Source organism: Zalophus californianus, chromosome 13 (genome assembly GCF_009762305.2).
Source record: "Zalophus californianus isolate mZalCal1 chromosome 13, mZalCal1.pri.v2, whole genome shotgun sequence".
Taxonomy (NCBI): Eukaryota; Metazoa; Chordata; class Mammalia; order Carnivora; family Otariidae; genus Zalophus; species Zalophus californianus.
In genome coordinates, this window is record NC_045607.1 from 12,459,069 (window position 1) to 12,467,104 (window position 8,036).

Below are 8,036 nucleotides of genomic sequence, written 5' to 3' on the forward strand. Positions count from 1 at the left end.
TTGACCAAATTTCTCCCTGTTCAATAACTCTGAGTTCCCAGTATCCTTATGTAATTTAAGAAACATCTTCAATTAGATATGGTACATATATGAAATGGAATGTTACTCAGCCATCAAAAAGAATGAAATCTTGCCATTTGCAATGATGTGGATGGAGCTAGAGAGTATTATGCTAATCAAAATAAGTCAGAGAAAGACAAATACCATATGATTTCACTCATATGTGGAATTGAAGAAACAAAATGAACAAGCAAAGAGAAAGGAGAGAGAGAGAGGCAAACCAAGAAACAGACTCTTAACTATGGAGAACAAACTGACGGTTACCAGAGGGGAGGTGGCTGGGGGGGATGGGGGAAATAGGTGGTAGGGATTAAGGAGGGCACTTGTGATGAGCACTTGGTGTCATATGGAAGTGTTGAATCACTACGTTGTACACCTGAAACTAATGTTACACTTGATGTTAACTGGAATTTAAATAAAAACTTTTAAAAAAGAAACATCTTCAATTAGTTATTCAATTTGCAGCAATTTCAATGTCTCTGAAATTACTTAAAGTAGTTTTGTGTGTGTGTGTGTGTGTGTGTGTGTGTGCAGGTACATGCACATGTTGTCTTCCCCATAAGATTAGGACCTCCCCAACAGCAGAGACTGTTTTTGCACACCAGACAGAGAATAGATGATGTTTCCTCCATTTTGGGAATCTCTCTCGGCACAATATCCTAGGTCCTGAACACAGTGTAGAATCAAGAGTTGGTCCCAAGGAGCTGGCTGACTCAGCAACTTAGGTCCAGCACTCCAGGTGACCTGGTCTAATTCTGTGTGTCTTCCCTGGCATTCTTCCCTTTGTCTTCTGACAGCTTTTGGTCCATCCCCTCTTCCTGAGCATCTTTTTGGTGTCTTCACCCTGGAAGTGTCTGTATTTCTGATATCATCACTAACCATCGATCTATTTTCTAAGGTGAGAAGACCATTTCTCTGTAATGAGGTTTATTCTCAGTGGCTTTTGAAGATAGAACTAGACCCAATATTTATAAGAATTGGGAAAGTAATTCCCGACATGGTATAGGGAAGAAATTCAAAAGTCAGAGTTATTGAAAAGTGACATCCACCCTCACTGGAGAAGGGTCTTACAAAGACAGCTCATATATCAGACTGGAGTTGAGCTAGATGATATTCAAGGTCACTTCCAATTCAGAGAAATTATTTAATATTAAAGAGTTTCAGATTCCTCATTTTCAAAACCGACAACAGTAGTATTTTATAATAAGGTATACGTCCAAGTAAGACTGACTCTAGAAAATGTCCTAGCTCTAGATATTTTGCTATAATTTTATTAGGCCATAGGGCTTAAAAGAAATGTCACACTCTCAATTATCTTGGGAAGATATTATTCCAGTGGCAACAAATGAAAATTTGAATGGGTTAGAAAATTTGATACTATAAGTGACCATCTAAGAGTAGAAAGGTTAAGCATCATTGCCTGAGTCAACGCTTCTTTCCTAATCTCAATCTTTTCTTCCACCTGAAGAGAGTTTAGTTAATGTACTACCTCACTTTTTTTTCACCCTATTTCTGTTTCTACCCCAGGGAAGTTGAGTGTTTTATCTGACTGGTAAATGTGAGAAGCTTATGTTTGGCATGTGTCAAAGTAAAAATGGCACCAGGCAAAGTCAAACAGGCAAGGAAGACTTTATTCAAGGCTCTCACAGTAGGGGGAGAGAGCAGAACTCAGTCTGAAAGGAAGGATGGTGGGTTTGTAAGCTCTGGGCTGAGCTAGAGGAAAAGTACTAGAGGATGTTAGGGGAGTCATACTCCATCTGTGTTTGCTAATTGGCTTTATCCAAAGGGAAAATAAACTTCCCTTTTCTTGGTGACAGAAGGCAATTTTGCAACTTGGCGTGAGGCACCAAGACATTGGGAGATGGGGTGCTATCTTCTTTCATGATTACATTTCAGAGGGATGGCTCCAGGTCCTTGAGAAAGATAATCCTGGGTTGCAAAACTGGCAAGAGGCTTTTAAAAAGATTTATTACCTCAAAGAGTCAGAGAAAGAATTTACAGCTACAAATTTTCTATGAAAAGGCAGGTCAGGGCCCCAGAGTCAGGAAGAAGGCTCCCATTGAGTCAAGCTGAGGGCAATGGTGAGACCATCTTGGTCACCTGCTTGGCTCAGTCCTCACCTGCAGGGGGAAGAAATTCTCTGCTTCGCTGAGCCTGTGGATGACACAGACTCATTTTCCCTCTCTTCCCTCCCGACCTTTGTCAGTATAAAGGTGGCCTCTGCCTGCTACCTCTCATCCTATCTCTCAGTCCTCCTCAGAGAACCCCACAATCACATCCAGTTTCGGAGAGCCTCTTGCAGATTGTTCCTTGAGACAGAAACGTAGTTTCCCAAGCCTGTCTGTTTGGTGCTGGTCTCAGCCCACCAATAGCAATGCTGTCAACTAGAAATATCTGTGACACTCACCTGGGCCCCAGTGAGCTTCCCATAGACATCCCCCCGTTTCCAAACCAATGTTATGACTGGACCAACCCTTGTGATCCTTATTATGACTGCAAGACACCTTTCAGCAACAATCATCAGGAAACACTAAAAAAATAAAGGCTTATTACTTACGAGACCTGGAAATCACATAGCACACCTGGGGCCCACAGCAAGGCAGCAGGCAGAGAGTGAAAGACAAAGAGAAACACAGGGCTGGGGTTCTGCTTTCATTAGGGCAGAGGGAGGGGGCCTAGGGGTTCAGTGGGCTCACTCTTGGTTGGTGAATTTAAAACAGAAGAGCAGGAATTTAAAGCAAAGGAAGAGAAAAGACAAGTGGCCCAAATGACCCGTTTATCGAAGTCAACCAAGACATCTAAAACGAAGGAGCCTCCACTGGTGAGGTGCCCTGTCTCTTTATCTGGTCCTGTGGCTGTCAGTATGTTTATCTGAAGTGGATGCTTCTTTGAAATGGGTGCCAAGGCGATCCAACCTTAAGTCAGGCACTTGCACCAAAAACAGAAAAAAAAAAAAAAAAAAAACCATCAGGGCTTACATTACACTCCCTCAAGGGGCTTCTCAAAGCCCAGCTACTCAGGCAACGAACTTTCTTGGTTGTTTACTAGAACCCTATTTCAATTCTAGAATATGCATTTTGGCCTGAGGTTCTGATCATTTATTAAATTTCTAATCATGTGTTCAGATACATTTTTTAAAATTCTAATGATGCCTTTTGAAACTCTTAGTTGTTCATTAGCTGTCCATTGCAGGCTCTCTTTGGCCTGTTATCTATATTAGGCACTCATCCTTTCTTCTGATTGTAAAAACTGGTTATAGATGGCTGAGCACACAGGGGCTGTGGATCAAGACACAGGTGAGGGGAACACCTTCTCCTTCTAGGGGTCTTCACAGCCATTTCAGCTCCGACCCCGAAGCATGACAAGGCCTCTGTCTCAGGGATGTGGGGCGTGAAATGTTTTTGTCCCAGTTGAGACAGGAAGCCCCTGTCCTGGTGAGAGTTCCTAGGAGAATTTGGGGCCTGTGCCATACTTGTAAGGTGGTCTCTGTGGTGTCATTCTCTTTCAGCTTTCTTGAACCATCAGTAAAATGTCACGCACAGGTATAGCCTTTTCTTTACTGTGCTCTGGCCACCTAGGAAAGCTTCCATACCCATGGAGATGGAGCAGGATACAGCCGAGTTTCCTTCCTTCTGGCCAGACGGGAGGTAGCAGCAAAAGTCTGGTCAGATGCATCCACGCAGCAAACCCACAAGGGGCAGCCTCATGACTTGGAGGCCTGAGCACAAGAGCACGTCCCTATCTGATGAGGCAGTTCCTGGGGAAACTCTCAGAAAGATCTAGAAAACAGAGAAATGCAGGCTTCAGGGTCCCATCCCCGACTTGCTGACCCAGTCTAGAATCTCCAGAAAGAGGCCCAGGGATTTTAACAGACTTCTCAGGTGATCTGAGGCAACAGACTCTGTACTATGTTGTGCAACAGCATATAGGAATGACCCCTCATTTTGGAATGACCACTCCATGCCAGGATGTGTCCAGCTACATGCACCAGGGGAGAGACTCTGTAAGAGACAGTAAATAGAATGTGCCAGAGTCGAGCAGCTTTAATTCCACACTAATTGCCCCAACAGGCCCCTGATTGCTGTTACAATATATCATCAGTAGACTTGGGGACACCTATCAGCACCCTGGTGACATCTCCAGCTCCTTCTCCCACTTCCCTTCCCAAACCTACTGACTACATTGTGATTCCTTGGATTTGCTCTTTACCTCTACCCACCTCCCACTGGGCCTAGTCGCTTGTAGCACAAAATGCCCAAAGACCACACTCTGTTACACCCCAAAGAAAGATGGGCCTTTATAAAGGCCGTGACCCATCATTAAAGTCAAATTATGTTTAACATATGCTCTTTTACAAGGAAGAAAAATGTATAAATCATTTTAGAAAGATCGTTTACAAAAAGACAGTTTATGCTCACCTTCAGGAGTAATTAGAAAAACACATATCAAAACCACAGTGAGATGATATTTCACACACAACAGATTGGCAAGGAAAAAAAACTATGTCTGGCAATCCTGAGTGTCCTGAGTGTGGGTCAGTGTAGGGAACAATGAATGACTTTGACAGTGCCCATAGGGGAATAATTTAGCTTACTTTGGAGAACAATTTGGCATGTTTCCTCCATACTAAAACTGAGTGTGTACATACCAGGGAAACACCAGTTGGAGCTCAGGGTACAGAATAGTTTCACTGCCCTAAAAATGCTCTGTATTTCCCCTATTCATCTCCTCCCTTCACCAAACAAAACCTGCAACCACTGATCTTTGTAACTGTCTCTATAGTTTTGCTTTTTCCAGAAAGTCATATAGTTATAATCATAGAGTATGTAGCCTTTTCAGACTGGCTTCTTTCCCTTAGCAGTATGTATCTAAGGTTCCTCTTTTTCTTTTCATGACTTAATAATTCATTTCTTTTTGTCACTCAATAATAGTCCCTTGTATGGATGTACCACAGTTTGTTTATCCACTCAACTACTGGTAGTTTCCATTTGGGGCAATTATGAATAAAGCTGCTGTAAACATTCATGTGTAAGAAGTTTTTGTTTTAAATTGTCAAAAGCTGGAAACAGCTCAACTGTCTATCAGCAGACAAATGGCTATAAAAATTGTGGTATATCTATTTATAGGAAATATTCAGGATCTTATCTTACTATGATTGTGAATGGGATCATTTCTTCCACTTAAATCCATACCCACTGTACAATGTGAGGCACTGTTTCAAGCCCCTATATAGCAAGTAGCCTGAAACTTACTGAAAGCAAGCTGCCCTTGCTTTATAAAGCTGGAGGTGAGCCACCTAGGGATTAGCTGAGATCTGGCCTTTGTGAATTCATGCACCAAGTTCATGTCTCAGATAATGTAGTGACTGAATGCTTATGTCCTCCCAAAATTCATATGTTCAAATCCGATAAGATTTCATTGGGGTACCCCAATGTGATGGTATTTGGAAGTGGAGCCTTGGGAGGTGATTAGGTCATGAGGGTGAAACCCTCTTTTTTTTTTTTAGATTTTATTTATTTATTTGAGAGAGAATGAGAGACAGAGGGAGCATGAGAGGGGAGAGGGTGAAAGGGAGAAGCAGACTCCCCACTGAGCAGAGAGCCTGATGTGGGACTCAATTCTGGGACTCCAGGATCATTACCTGAGCCAAAGGCAGTCACTTAACCAACTGAGCCACCCAGGCACCCGAGGGTGAAACCCTCTTGAATGAGATTAGTGCCCTTATGAAAGAGCCCAGAGAGTTCCCTTGCCCCTTCTACCATGTGGGGATACAACAAAGAGACAGCCACCTGTGAACCAGGAAACCAGCCTTTGATCTTAGACTTCCCAGCCTCCAGAACTATGAGAAATAAATGTTTGTTGTTTAAGCCATCCAGGTTATGGTACTTTTGTTATAGGAGCCCAGATCGACTAAGACAGGTAATTATCTCTACAATGTATTCATGTACAATATTTCTGTCAAGACTGAAAAGAGACTGAAAAGCTGAGAGAGAACCCCACACACACTGGAGAACCATGAAAGCTTCATCATGGACTAACACTGGTCTACAGGCTACTATCTGAGAAGCACTGGTGTGGAATACACTGGAACCTGGGAGGTAGTTTAAAATTTAAGTAGTCCTGGGCACCTGGGTGGCTCAGATGGTTCAGCGTCTGCCTTTGGCTCAGGTCATGATCCCAGGGTCCTGGGATCGAGTCCCACATCGGGTCCCCTGCTCAGCGGGGGGCCTGCTTCTCCTTCTGCCTCTCTCTCTGTCTCTGTCTCTTATGGATAAATAAATTTTTTTTTTAAAAAAATGAAAATAGTCCAAGGTTGAGATTTACTTGGGTCCTAGCGTATATCTGGTGGGTGCCACCTCAGCTCACCTGGAAGCAGATGTCTGATAGCATTCTTTTGTAAGCACAAGTCCTTGTTATGTCCCTCAGCTAAAAAAAGGGATGATAATAATAATATTAACTATCATCTATTGAACACTTACTCTGTACTAGTTATTGTGTTAAATACTTTACATGTATTATCTTATTTAGTTTCCACAAGAACCCAAAAAGGTAGATACTAATATTATTCCCTGACACTTGGTCCACTGTTTTATAACTTGTTTATGGCCACATGGTTACTATAGTTAGGGAGCTGGGTTTTGGAACATCTATCTGACCCCAAGCCCAGGTCTCGGTACTATGTAACACTATGTGTTACTTGATTGCCAACTCTGAATAGGACTCACCAATACTCAAGTTATTATTAAACACCAGCCATAGCTCAGGCACCAACCAGGGGATACTGATATTGAGAGCTCCCTGACACTTAGCGTCATTTTTAAATTTTAAAGGAAAAATCATTCAGGGAAGATTGCTCAAAGGATATGCAGCCCGTCCAGACTTCCCTCCAAATCTAAAATTAGACTCTTGCCAGCCCGGATGACTGGAGACCTGAATATCTAGACAGTATTTTTTTGCCTCCAAATTATTGCCTATGTGAATTTTTATGCACCAATGTAACTTGCCAAAAGCCGATTCTGAGGCTGGTTGAAAGAAAGCCCATGCAAAGTGTCTGTTCTTAGAATACAGATGTTAGTATTTCACGTAAGCAACTGACTTATTTTTATCTTTGGTCACTGTGAACTCGGTGACTGACCAGAAGCTTGGAGCCAAAAGTGAGGCCTTCCCCTGACAAGAGTCATTGTAGTCTGTGTTTTCAGAGTCATCCTTGGCCCAATTTTATGTCCCCACCCTTGTTTATTCCTTCTTTGATTGCATTTCACATCATTTTCAGTTTATCCTGTCTTGTATTTTATATATTCTTCAAATCTGCCTTATGCTCTCCAGAAAGAAGACTTGATATAAATAATAAATAAGTTTAAATCAGAGAAGGAAATCCACCAAAATGTAGAAACAATGGTTATCTCTGGGTAGTGGAAATATAGATTTTTAAAATTTGCTTCTTCATAAAAGGTCCCAATTCTGACCATAAACATTATTTCTTTTATAAATACAAATATATATATTTACAAATACAATATAAATTACATGTAAATTATAGACAAAATTACAGACAAAATGTAAAATTCTATTTATTTTTTTTTTTTAATTTTTTATTGTTATGTTAATCACCATATATTACATCATTAGTTTTTGGTGCAGTGTTCCATGATTCATTGTTTGTTCATAACACCCAGTGCTCCATGCAGAACGTGCCCTCCTCAATACCCATCACCAGGCTAACCCATCCCCCTACCCCCCTCCCCTCTAGAACCCTCAGTTTGTTTTTCAGAGTCCATCATCTCTCATGGTTCGTCTCCCCCTCTGACATACTCCCCTTTTCTTCCTCTCCTGTTATCTTCTTCTTTTTCTTTTTTCTTAAAATATGTTGCATTATTTGTTTCAGAAGTACAGATCTGTGATTCAACAGTCTTGCACAATTCACAGCGCTCACCGTAGCACATACCCTCCCCAATATCTATCATCCAGCCACCCCA